Genomic DNA, 14449 nt, shown 5'->3' with positions numbered 1-14449 from the left:
GGACCTAAATTCGGTAGATATTATAAGCTATATAGCCTATAGCATACCCGACATAAGCCCTAAGGCTAACCTTAAATCTCTTTTTATCTCTTCCTGGCTCCTTATCGTGGAATAAAGGATATACGCGGTATCTATAAGTATAGACGCCGCTTTAATTTAGGCGTAAGTCGGTAATATACTCTCTAATTAGAATCGGAGCCTTATACCTAAACAAGTTATAAAGGAATTCGCCTAGGGATTTCTACTTAAGCGGCTATAAAGGTCTTATATTATATAGGTATACTACTGCTTTTAACGCTTCCGGCTATACCTTTACTAAGAGCCTAGCGCTACTAAGTATAGCATTTATTTTATCCGTAATCTCTTTAATAAAGCGTTCGATACCTCTATTCAGTTTATAGGTATAAGAAGGCGGTATTTCTAGATCTATACCCTCCGCTCTCTTCTAATACCTAAATTACGTTTTTCTGCCTAAAGGTAATAGGCTAGGCTTATTATCGGAGTGAAGCTTATAAACTATGACCTAAAACTATCCCTTAACCTATGTTTCGAAGCTAAAAAGAACGCGGAATACTTTATCTGCTATCTTAAACGGTAATATCATAATAAAAGTCTAGCCGCTATATTTATCCTTAAGGACAACGGCCCACCTATCGCTGTTATAGCCGCTCGGAAGGTCTTTGATATCCTATAGGACGCGCTAAAATAGGCAAGCTAAGCGATTCTCTGATTTCCGGCGAGAGATAACCCATGTTTAGGAGGCTACATAGTAGGTCTTATAGTTATACCGCTTATTTCTAGAAATCTATATTTTTCGGGCGTTTTTAACTAATACTTGGAGCCCCTTTAGCCCGAGATATCCTGCCCGAAGCTGCTATAGATTTTTAATATCGATACGGGGATATAGACGGTCTTGTAAAGGATAAAAGCGTGGCCTTGGTCAGTAAGCTACTACTATAAGTAGCTAGATAGGGTCTATACGGATCAGAATCACCCCCTAGCCTTTAGGGCCTAAACAGAAAGAAGAGAAGTATAAATAATAGGGCTTATATTCGAGAAAGGCAAGTTATATCGATAGCTTATCTTGAATAAAATCTTACTCCTTTTAGGAGTCCCGTGGCGTAGGGAGTAATCGAAGCCTTAGGTCTAAATTCTAGCATTTCGTAGTAGAGCCTCCCAGACTATATGCGTATAAAAGCCCTTAATAACAGCTATTTTCTTCAGTATTAAATCGACCTTTAAAGCACCTCTACTGCCATTAAAAGTCTCTCATAGTACTCGGGTACTATAGCCTAAGATCGGACAGAAAGTTATGCCAGCCTCGATATATTCGCTATTAGACAGGATAAATATACCACGTTTAAATAGGTTAAGCGAGTTTACTAGATAGGTAGCACCGTAGGTATTAAGTAAGGTGCTTTTTAAGAGCGGATATAAGCTAGGCGTTATAATAGTAAAAATCTACGTCGCTTACTACTCTCCGTAGATTATATAGGGATTTAAAGTAACCGCGACGATATAACCAGGATAGGCTAAAGAGCTGCTTCCGTTTAACGAATCCGCTTTAAAGACCTAGCCTGCCTTTAGTTTTCACGAAGCTACTTTTAACGAGGCTTCTAGTATTCTGCTTAGGTTTCCCTATACTAGGTCTTATCTAGCTCGAAATAAGAGAGCGGGTATTTACCGGTAAATATATATTCTAAATAATAGTAATTTAAAAGCCTTTAGTCATAGGAGGGCTAATAGGGGTATTTATAGTTCCGCTAACTGCAAGCGCTATCCTTTAGTTAATCGGAATAGCCGCTAAGTATAGTATATACTACTCAGCCGTTATAGGAATTTATCTTCGAGTTATAGATAAAATCGATACAGGACTAGCCGTAATCGAGGATCTCGGGCTAGATATTCTTTTTACGATAATCGCCTAATTCGAGTAGCTTAATAAAGGACCATTAGGATATAAAGCGATATATAGCTAGTATAAACTCGCGGATTACTAAAGTCCTATTAACCTCCTTCTATTTATAGTTTCTGGCGCGCGATAATTAATGGATCTAAGCCTCGTACTAAGCCTCTGGTATAGTGCTTCCGCGTTACGCGTCGCGTAGAATAGATTAAGAATCGTTCTGGATAATCGAAACGATAACGAGCTCGCGAGGAGCGTAGGCGTCCTTAAGAGCTTTAAGTAGCTAGGGAATAGTATAGCGACCTTCGTACACTATGGATATAAGCGACTCTACCTATATCCCCGAGATAGTTTTAGCGATAGCTATCTTGAAACTAGCGGTGTTAGTAGTCTTCCGAGTGAGAGACAGGATCATTTCGAGCTTCCTGATAAGGGGTTAGTATTCCTTTCTCTTTAAATCCGAGGACTATAACGCCCTAAGCAGAGCTGCTTCGACTTTATCTTCGGTTAGTTCCTTAATAATAGTATCGCTATTATAAACCTCAAGGCACTCGTGGATCTAATATTTCGAAGGAGGATTAGGCTTTAGTAGGATATTAGTGAACTGATTACGCTTATCCGGATCGATTATATACTATATTTCTAATATATAAGCCACGCCTCTAACCGTAAAGTATTAGTAGATCTAGTGGTTTGAGTATATACGCTTAGGTATATCTGAAGCGTTAACCGTGTAGCCGATCTCCAGGCTATAGGCTATATTACTCGAAAAAGGAAAAGTAAGCGAGGTATAGGTATAGGGGAATAGGTGATATATAATAGAAGTGGATAGGTATAAAATAAAAATAAAGAAGAGATAAAGGAATTATAACTCGGAACGGTATTTATAAGCAGTAGAAGTTACTAGTATACTGCTATTATTCGCGCTTATAAATATAATATAAACCGGTAATTAACGAACCAAGCTATATAGATCTAATAGATTACCTTAATTCCTAAACTTAGCCTCGCTAAAGGCTAAGCTATATATAGGCTATGCCTCGGCTAAATATAACTAATCGGAATCCCCTTCTAGTAGCCTATTTTATCCCTAAGCCACACCTGCTCTAGTAGCTGGTAGCCTAGGAGCTCGGAGTCCTAAGACCGCTCTGCGCAGCCGTACCAGTATAACTGTATTTACATAACCCATTTAGTTATATAACAGTAATACTCTAAAATCTGATTCTAGCGTTCCGTTTAGCTATTAGTCTAGGGATAGAACGTGGTGGATAACCGGCGGTGGACGCCTAGATAATAATAAGGAGTAGTCTAAAACCTACTAATAAAGAGAGAGCCTTAGTAAGAGATAATCCTATTAGGGAGATCAAAAATACTAAAGATATATATCTATAGAAGATCGGGGAGCCTATCTACTAATAGCCTACTATTATAAGTGATATACAGGGCGTACTTAGTTAGATAGTATATGATAACTAAATCTATATCTCTTTTTTTACTCTAATAAATAACCGGAGGGAGGCTAGTAATAGAATTAATCGATATTTCCTAAAAAGAACGGTCAAGGATAGGTAAACTAATAAGGCGGATATAGCGCTTCTAATACCTAGACTTAGTTTATTAATGTTTACGATAACTTAAGATAAACTTCTTAATATTCTAGGATATAAACTCGTAGAAAAAGGGGTCGGAAACTCGCTTATTAGTCCTGCTAGTGCCGTGGTCGCTAGCGGTAGGGGCGTTATAAAGAGCTTATATAACCGCTTCCTAGAGACCAGACTTATTAGGGATAAGGAGACGATTACGAAAATAGACTATATCGTCGGCGTTACGAGTTTACTAGGTACAGAGGTTATTATTAGCGGAATAATAGAAGTTGTCCTTTTAGGCTTTAATAACGTTGTCCCTTAAACTTAGCAGAGTAGGCTTCTCCTTATTAATAAGCTTTAGGAGGGTAATAATAAACTTCTTAGTAAAATCTGTGATGGAATAACGCCTTTTTTCATCGATTTCGGCAGGGTTAGCGGTATATTAGGGTTTATAAGATAGCTTATTAGCAGAGTTCTAGACGCCCGGGCGGTATCGATTTTCGAAATTATAAACGGCTAACTTCTCTAACTAGCGGGTATACTATGCCTTAATACGAGGCGTATTTAAGAGGTATCGATAGTTAAGGTAGTTAGTAAGTATTTTAACTAGGGCCTAAGGGTAGGCTATATAGTATAGTAGCGCTAATAACGGAATACCGTATAGATAGCTATAAGCTTAGTATCGGGGGTTAGATAATTGTACTTAGCTCCCCGAAGCTTATAAGAGAAGAATACGATATAGCACTAAGTAAGGTCCTCTAGCTAGTTAGTAACTATATTAATAGCGAAGTTAGAGGCGTCTAGCTCGATTCGGATAGGAAGGAGGGGATTCAACTAGCGTAAGATAGAGGCGTCTTAGAACGTATCTCGGAGCTTCTTAAAAGACGCTCTTTGCTAGAGAGGGTGACTACTAAAGAAAGGCGAAGCCGTCATTATGCAGAACGGCTTAGGTAGTATAAACTCGGATAAGTCTTCGATAACAGGAGTACTTAATGTCGCACAGGCTGGCCGAATATAGGCCCGGAACAGGTTGTTCCGGGCCCGAAAGTGGATTGGACCTGCCGCAGGAATAAGAACAGGATTTTAGCACTACGATCAGAGATTTCCATAGAGTCAATTAAATCAACAGATCGATCGCTTATTTTAACGTAATTAAGTTATACGCTGTTTATAATAATTAAAAGTCTTATTTTTACGCTTAATAACCTATTAAAGCTATTTACGCCGAGCTGCCTATAGCTATAACGATAACCTCTAATACGACTATATATATAAGCCACGAAGACTAAGAGCTATGGTAACGCCTCTATAAAGTCAGGGCCCGTAGTAACGGAGTCTGGGACTTCCTACGCCCTGACGACCTAATCCCTTGCCTGTAGCGAGCCACCCGTCCCGAAGTTACCTCCTACGCCTCTATCGCTAATATCAACGGGTAACCTACTAATATCTCCGAGCTAACGGTTATAGGGAAGGCCGCCTATACTAAAGACTACCGCCGATATAAAGAAGATCGTAAGAACTACGAGACCTATTAGAAGGGTGTTAACGGTATACTTAAGTGGGTAGAAGAGTCTATCGTAGCGAAGAGACGGAAGGCCCTAATAAAGGGCACCACGACCCTAGAAAAGATCTTTATAATAGTATAAGCCGACGCCGCACCTTATATCGTAACCCATATAAAAGACTTATAAAAGAACTATAATCGTTATAAGAATAAGCCGCCTACTAACCTAAGGAAGGTGGCTGCCTAGCTAGATGATTAGCAGGGCCGGCTTTAGGACTATTATAATATCGGGATATATAATAAACCCCGGGAGATTTAGATTAACGATTTCTTTAACGCTATACGACCTGCCCTAGGTAACTGGGTGGATATAAAGGAAGTAACGCTAGACCTTAAAATAGTGTCGGCGATAACCCTTATCGCGGAAGGGAAGAAGGTAGCGGAATAACTTAACGTATTACCTACTTAAAGCCATAGAACTATAGCCTTCCCTGCCCTAAGCATAGGTAATAATAATAACGGGCTATAATAGGCCGGGAGGGCTAACCGTACCAGAGCCTAGCAGGGCCGCACCGCCTATCATAAAGGAAAGTCGACTAACCGTATAAGCTCTAAGCGTAGATAATCTCTCTTTGATAAGGATAAATGCCTGGTATACTACCGGCGCGGCTACGATCTATAAGGGTGCTAGATACTATTCCTAGAGTTAGCGCTAAAATTTTAAGCTAACGACTTAATTAGGAGGCTCGTGGAGAAGTCTCTTAGGATAGACCGGGACCTATAAGGCGCCGTGGAGAAGATTAGGTCCCGAAATAAAAAGAAAAGGACCGCTGTTATTAATAATAATAATAAAGTCCGTAATAATATTAAAGCCACCGATAATAATAATAAAGTCGGTGGCGGCGGCGGTAACGGCGATAATAATAATAATAGTAAAGTCTTTAAGGAGGCGTGACTACGTACGGCTATAAAAGCCGCTATCACCGACCATAAGGTCCGTGGTAATATCAAAGTAACAGATAATAATAACAAAGTCGGTGGCGGCGGCGGTAAAATAACCGATAATAATAATAAAGGCGGCGGCCGCACTAGTAACGGAATAGAGCCACCCTGGTTAGAAGCCCCGGCGGCCGCCCTCTTAGCCGCTATATATCCTTTACGGTAGTGCGCTATATTAGACTTAGGTACCACCTCCCACGTTTTCAATAATAAACGCAGATTTACGGATTATAGACCGGCCCGCCCTAGTAACGTTATAATCGCCAGCACTATAACGGTGCCGATTTAAGGATATAGAGACGTTATTATTATAATAGAAGGAACGGCCGGCCCGATTAAGTTCCGGTTAAAAAACGTAGCCCACTACGAAGATGTCGTCTATAACTTAGTCTCTAATAAGAAGATATATTAGAACGGTTACTAGTAGGATTAGGAGCCGCCGAATAATTATATACGCCGCCGCGATCGACTAATCCTTTATAGGCTAAGTGTCCACTACGATCAAACCGTTATAAAGCTCTTTGTAGTTACTAACGCCCTAGCTACCACTACTCTTCTAGGTTAATAGTGTTCTATCTTACCAGTCTATTTATAGACTGATAAGAAACCCCTTCGAAAACCGACTAAGAGAAAAGCCAGCTAAGCCGACGGTAACCTATGGCATCTCCGTTTGGGGCACGCTAGCCCTGATATAATAAAGTAACTAAAGGAGTAGCTATAGGGCGTTAAACTAAAGGGGCCAGGAACGGTAGAGTATAACGCCTACGCCTAATCGAAGATAAGTCGTTAGATTAGCCGGCGGACCCGTATAGCTCTAAGCTACGCCGGTAAGAGGTAGGGGATAGACTTCACGGATTTCTAACTAACTGTTAAGGGCTATGTATAGATTATATTCTTTACGGATCGATTTAGCGGATTTATTACCTGCTATATTATAACGTTAAAAAGGGCCTACGATATCTATATAGTTATAAACTAATATATCCGATAGGTTCAAAGTCAATTTAACCGGTAGGTACGGGTCTTTAAGTATAATAACGAACTAATATAATCGCTTAGAATACAGGGCCTAGCTAAGGGTTTTAGCATCCGATTAGAGTCCTCTTTAGCAGAGACCCCCGCGTAGAACGGTGGTGCCGAAAGATCTAGGGCTGTTATTATACTAAAGGCACGAGCTATACGAATCCACTCCCGATTACCCTATTTCCTATAGGTTAAAGTCGTTCCTGCTACCGCTTATATATAAAATAGAATGCTAAAATAACGCCTTAGCTAGAAGACACTGTTTAAGGTCCTCTATTAACGTAAGCCGCAGCTAGGCCACCTTCGGGCCTTTGGCTATAAAGCTTTTCCTATGACTAGAGCAGTTCTGACGAGGTTTGGAAAGCTTTAAAATCGATTAGCGCCGCGGGCCTATATCGGCTACCTCGTAGGATACGATTCAACTAATATTTACTGTATTTAGGTTCCTGGCCTTAGAAGGAATAGGATCGTCCGTACACGTGACGTTATCTTTAATAAACAGAAGTATTTTAACGGTAGTCTTAAAGCCCTAAAGGACGATTTACGTTAATTAACGGAAAAAAAGCTAGTGGATATTATTAATTAGATCCGCTTACTAGAGATATATATAATTTATTTATTTATATAAGAATTTATTTATTTATCTTACTCCGCTATCCTATCTTAATCTATATATATAGGAGCCTGGTTAGGCTATATAGTCCTTCCTAGATTACTATAAAGGGGAAAAACCCTAGGGTAAAAAACCTCTATACACTTCCTTATAGTAGAGTGGTGCTACCACGGGGCCGATATAGCCCCGATTCCGCCGCGTTACGTATCTGGATTATACCTTTAGTCTAGTAGCTAACGGGAAGGAGCAGGCTAAGGTATAGGTTAGCTTAAGTAAAAGGGTAATTAGGCCTCCCGGGGAGGTCGGCTAACCCCGAAGGGCTGCCGAAAGGCGTTTATAGGAGGACCGCCGAATATAGCCCCTTACGTCCCCGGGGGGCTAATCCCTTATTCTATCGTTAAAATAATAAAGCAGGAAGGCGCTACCTGCCTCCTTCGAGGCAGGTGCCTTCTAAATCCGGTAGGCAGGGCAGGGCCCCGCCTATAATCGTAGATAGTTAATAGATATCCTCGCCCTTTTCCTCTTCCTCTTCCTTTTCCTTCTTCCTATAACGTAACCGATCCCTTTATAGGTTATCCGCTAGCCACCCCCGCGCCCGTTCCCGCGTATTTTCTATAACGGCGCCTCGTTACTAATAGCGCGGCTTTATAGCGTTATTTTTCTTTTTTAGTTAATTTATAGCAGCGGTATATAGCTTAAGTAGCGGGCTTATAGTAGGGTTATAGTGGAGGTAGCTAATAGGCTAGGTAGCCGAATAATATAAGAAATAAGTGAAACGATAATAATTAAACTATAGGTGGTCCGATAGCGTGGTGGTGCCTTTATAGGCGCTTACTAATACTAACTCTAGATACCGCCTAAGAAAACGTCGCCTAAGAAGGGTAAGAGTAAAAAGAAAACGCCTACCGGTAATAGTCGTGTATATAAGGCCGGGTCTGTTTATATTATACCGTATATAGTCGAGGTAATACCGATACAGGAGCTTAGTAGCTAATTTAGGGTAGGTGTCTACGCTACACTAAAAAGCTCGGGGGTAATAAGCCTAAGAATATAAAGAGATACGCTAACACTACCGGTATAGGCGTGGCCTATATTTAGTACGCTAATAGCCGTCGGATATACTAGAATATAAGTCGATTCGGGGTTAAGACGGTGCTACCTTAGTGTTATCGGGGAGTTATTAGGCTTAAGCTAATAATAGATAGGTGGGTAGTAGGTCCCCTTATCCGCTAAGAAATACTAGTTACGCCTTATAAACCGTTACGCGGCCTTCTTAACGGTAATAGCCGCCGGCGATAATATCGCCGCCGTAAGTAGACTCCTTTCAGTGCCGTAATAGTATAATACTAACTTCTTATATAGGCCCGGTAGCTACTAAAGGAGGCTAGCGCCTTTTTTATACGGGCTATTAACCACGCCTAGCCCTCCGGTTATACTACCGGTAGCACCTTATCGGCGTCTTAAGGATATATATTAGCTAAAGTTAATAGAAAGCTTAATCTAATTCTGGATTATCTTATAAGTGGTCTTATTATAGTGGCTTAGTGGTGCCTACGGCTAACTCCTTATAGGGCCTTAAATACGCTCCTAATAACATTAGCGCTTCCGATAATAATACCGCTAGTAATACCGTTACGGGCGCCTCCGCTAAGGAGGATAATTTAAATAATACCTTTAAGTAATAGGGGTAGGGTAGTAGCTTATCGGTGCCGAGGGGGTCCCGGCCTAGAATAGGCCCTTAAAGATAACTAATAATATCCCGCATAGTACCGTGTCTATCCCGTTATTATACCATTATATTCTTATAAGCGGTTATAATTTCAAGGGCTAGCCGGAAGTCGTTTAGCCTTTCCTACTAAAGGAACCATTTTATAATTACCCTAGCTTCGGACTCGTGTTCGAGTATATTATAAAGGTCTTCCTTTATTATAAATAATCTCCCGATAGCTCCGAAAAGGTCTTATCGCGCTTTATCCTAGATATTTTAGCACTAAAGGATTATATACTCTGCTATTTTAGCCCCCTTATCGCTATAGGGGTAGCGTGGTATTAGGAAGCCGGGGACCCTAGCCTTAGCTGGGAAGGCTCTTAGGCCTAGCTTCTCTATCCGGATTTACATAAGCGCTAAGCTCTATAGTTTAAGGAGGCCTTTATATTTCTAAAGGGCGCGCCGTATTAAGGGACGGTTTAGCGCCGTTACGGTATAGGTCTAGTGGTTCCGGCCTTATATCCAGGACCGGCCCTAATCCTTTAGGAGAGCTTTATAAGGGGTAATAGCGGGGCTTCCGATCCAGGTTATTAAAGCGGCGTTCTAGGTAGTCTAGGCCAGGGCGGCCTGGGTCCTATAGTATCGCCTTAGTGCTATAAGGGCGCGCGTCGCGGCGTAAGCTCCGGCTAATAGTTATTCCGCGGCCCCCTCTTCCTAGATACGGAGGACCTTTTACGCACTAAGGCGCGAGAGGTAAAGGTTAAGAGGGGGGATAAAGGTCTGCTTTTCTAGGACTCGGATTAGCGTGGCTTTATATACCCCGGCGATAAGCCGGAGGCACCGATTCTATACTAAGGTAATCGCTATAGCTGGGCCCTACTTAGGGCCCGCGCTAATTCTATAGATAGCCGAGGCGTAGTAGGCGGCGACTAGCCGTATCACTATAAGGTAAAGACGCCGCGTATTAGCGAAGCTACACCCCTACGCTACTATACTTAGCCTAGATAGGGTATAGGTTTAGGTAACGAGTCGGCTTTTTATTTCTTTAGTATATCTCCGAAAATCGAGTCTCCTATTAAGCTAGATACCTAGGAAGCGGGTCGACTCTAATAATAGGACCGATATAGTGCTAAGAGGGAGTAGGGTAGATAGGGATTATTAGGACTTCGTAAAAGGGATATATACACTCTTCGCGTGTTCGAATTATAGTCTACTCTCCTCCGCCTAGTCTAGGCAGGTACCCTATATAGTAGCGAGGCGGCGCCGTGTTTATACCTTAGTCTTCCCGAAGGCCACGATATTCGTGTTATCCGCGAACCCCACCACTATTAACTTAGGTACTCTTTTAAGCTCTTTATAGAGGGTGGAGATATAGAGGATAAAGAGAATAGGCGAGACCGGGGAGCCTTAGGGCACTCCCCCGTAAAGGTACCGTGGTGGTATTATTTCGCTATTAAGAAGGAGTTATGCTAAGCGGTTATATAGGAAGCTACGGATTAGGTTAATTAGTTAGGGTAGGTAGCCTTTCCTTTAGAGTATTTTAAGGAGTTAGGTATAAAGGACCGTATTAAAGGCGCCCTTAATATAGAGTTAGAGTATCGACGCGGTGCTACTATAGGCCTAGCTCGCCCGCACTGCTTCGGAGACCCTCTATACGGCGGTCTCTATGCTTTAGCTAGGGCGGTTACCTATCTATCTATCCGGGAGGAGCCCGTGTTTTTCCGCTACGGCTACGATATAATCGGCGAGAATCCCTTCGAGGACCTTACCTAGGGTGCTAAGGAGCGATATCGGGCGCTAGCCCTTTATAGCCTCGTAGTCGCTCGGTTACCTGCCCTCTTTCTTAAGGATCACGACGGCGGCGCTACGGCACCGTGTAGGGAAGTGGCCTACTACTAGGCAGGCCGTGAAGATAGTGCTAAGATAATAGTAAAGGGGGGGCCCGCACGCCTTAAGGAAACTATATATATAATTAAATAAGGCGAACCGTAAGATAAAGCGGCCGATACGTTTATAATAGTATACTTCGAGCCTATTCTCTAGTCGGGCAGCGAGGTTAATAAACCTCTCCTAAGGGCTGCGCCTGCCGGCCTCGAGGCTCGGGGGCTAGAATAGTTTATAGCGCCCGAGAGGCCGGAACGGTAGGAGGAGCTTATAAAGCCTACGAGGCCGGGGCTAGAAAAAGACTTTTCCACGGCCACGATTAATCACTAACGCCTAGATAGTTACCTCCTAACTCTACTAGAAACCCCTCCTTAGGCAGGGCTTATAGCGGCTGCTTTTATAGGCTATATACCTACGGAGCAGGGCGGAGCTAAATTTCGAAGCTATAGTAGTAACCGAGTCTGGATCTCTGCTTTTAACGCAGGAAGATATACCCTATTAGTCCGTAATTTAAATAGTAAGCCGCTAACGAAGTTAAAAATTAAAAAGGCACTTAAGAGACCCCGTAAAATACACCGTAAATAACTACCGGCCCCTCTAAGAAATCAATAAGACCTTAAAAACCACCTATACAAAATCCTATTCCTATAAGCCTAAAGGGATCACTTAAAGAGTTATAAAGAGATAGGCTCGTGGATTATAGTGCCGAAGGACAGGGCGAAGGGGTATTAGGTGCTTAGCTATATATAGGTAATAACCTATAAGTTCAATAAGCATAGCTTCCTATAAAAGTATAAGGCTAGATTAATAGTCCGCGGAGATTAATAGTATTAAGACTCGTTAAAAGATATATATGTAGCCATACTCGCCGATCGTTCCTTTAGATCGTTAATAGCGATCGCCGCCCGCTTTAATCTATCCTTAATATAGTGTAACGTCGTTAACGCGTTTATACACGCCCTACTACCCCACGATGTATATATACGATTCCCGCCCAGGACCGCGGTACCGGGTTAATTATTATTACTAAAAAAGGCGTTATACGGGTTATAGGAGTCTCTATTACTATAGTAAAAGCATATTATAGAAGTGTTAAAAAGAGACGGGTTTAAGATAGTGCCTTAAGAGCCCTGCTGCTTTATACGCCGTGGGCTAATCCTATTCTTATATATAGACGATATCGTGATCGGCTTTAAGGAAGACTTTAAGAAAGAGATAGAATAGGTTATCGCGAGCCTATAAGAGCATTACGCCCTATAAGGCGGGCAGCTATTATAGTGGTTCCTTAGGATTAAGGTTATTCAGGACTATCCCTTAAGGAAGACATAGTTATTATAACGCGATTATATCGTGAAGATAGGACATCTATTATTAACGGCATCTAACTATAAGCCTATAAGCCCTATAAAGCCGGCAGAGCTACTACTATACGTAAAGAAGTCCACCACCGTTAAAAGCTATTAATGAAAGATAGGATCCGTTCTATACGCTACGGTGATTATACGCCCCGATATCGCCTTTATAGTATCTCGACTCTATAGATTTAATATAAATCCGAGCCGTTAGTATCACGAAGCAGCTAACTATTTAATCCGATATCTACTAGCCATATAAACCTACGCCTTAGAATTAGGTAGTAGCGACTCTATTAAGGTGTTCACCGACGCGTCTTTTACGGATAACTTACTTAATCGAAAGAGCAGTTAGGTATTCGTGATACGCCTATTTAAAGGCATAATAGCCTAGCGAGCTAATAAACAAGCAACGGTCATAACGTTAATAATAGAGGCGGAGCTACTCTCGCTTATATAAGGTGCGAAGGAAGGGATATTATTAGGAGGGTGGTTCGCGCGCAGAGTAAAAGAAGAGTATCATAGGGCAAAGGGACACAGAAATCACCCCTGTGGGGGGTGTTAACAAGGTGAAAATTAAACTCTGGTCTCCTCTTAAAGAGGGGTTCGGAGGCCACGTATTTATAATATAAATCCGCTTAAGTAAGCGTATCGCTTACGTATTCGTGCCCGTGATATGGCGCTCCCTCTCGTGTGCTCCTGCCCTTAGGAGTAAAAAAAGTAAAAGAGCTGCCTTTAAAAACAGTTAAATCGATCTAAAATCAATCCGAAATCAATCCACAAATCGTTAATCAAATCCATTAATCCGGACCTTCAAAAAGGTCCATCCAATCGCTTAAAATAACCGCCCAGGTCCTTCGCAAAGGTCTGCCCGGTCGCTCGGTTTAATCCGTTTAATCGGTTTAATCGCCCGGGTCCTTCGTAAAGGTCTACTCGGTTCCGCGATTCGAACAGCTTAAACGAATAGCTTAAAACAACTGCTCGGGTCCTTCGCAAAGGTCTGCCCGGTCACACGGTTTAACCAGCTTAATCTATTTAATCAGTTTAATCGCCCGGGTCCTTTAACAAGGTCCGCGGCCGCGCGGTTCAATCAGTTCAATCCATTTAATCGCCCGGGTCCTTCGTAAAGGTCTGCCCGGTTCCGCGATTCGAATAGCTTAAAACAACCGCCCGGGTCCTTCGCAAAGGACCACGGTTACACGGTTTAAACAGCTTAAAACAACCGCCCAGGTCCTTTATAAAGCACCACGGTTACACGGTTTACGCGGCTTAAAATAACCGCCCGGGTCCTTCGCAAAGGTCTGCCCGGTCACACGGTTTAACCAGCTTAATCTATTTCATCAGTTTAATCGCCCGGGTCCTTCGTAAAGGTCTGCCCGGTTCCGCGATTCAGATAGCTTAAAACAACCGCCCGGGTCCTTCGCAAAGGACCACGGTTACACGGTTTAAATAGCTTAAAATAACCGCCCAGGTCCTTCGTAAAGGTCTGCCCCGTTACACGGTTTAAATAGCTTAAAATAACCGCCCGGGTCCTTCGTAAAGGACCACGGTCACACGGTTTAACTATCTTAAAATAACCGCCCGGGTCCTTCGTAAAGGACCACGGTCACACGGTTTAAGTAGCTTAAAATAACCGCCCGGGTCCTTCGTAAAGGACTATAGTCAGGCGGTTTAATCAGCTTAAACGGTTCGATTAATTTAATTGCCCGGGTCCTTCGTAAAGGTCTGCCCGGTTCCGCGATTCGAATTAATCAGTTCTATCAGTTCTATCCGTTTAATCAGTTCGATCAGTTCTATTAGTTAACTAGTTAGTTCCTAGGCAGCCCCGCCCTCCAGCCAGTTAGTCCGTAATAGCCCACGGCACGAATACTCTA

Source organism: Sodiomyces alcalophilus (assembly GCF_042370955.1).
Source record: "Sodiomyces alcalophilus JCM 7366 unplaced genomic scaffold ACRALscaffold_5, whole genome shotgun sequence".
NCBI classification, from domain to species: domain Eukaryota; kingdom Fungi; phylum Ascomycota; class Sordariomycetes; order Glomerellales; family Plectosphaerellaceae; genus Sodiomyces; species Sodiomyces alcalophilus.
The sequence above is the reverse complement of the archived record's forward strand: the minus strand, read 5'-3'. Positions refer to the sequence as shown.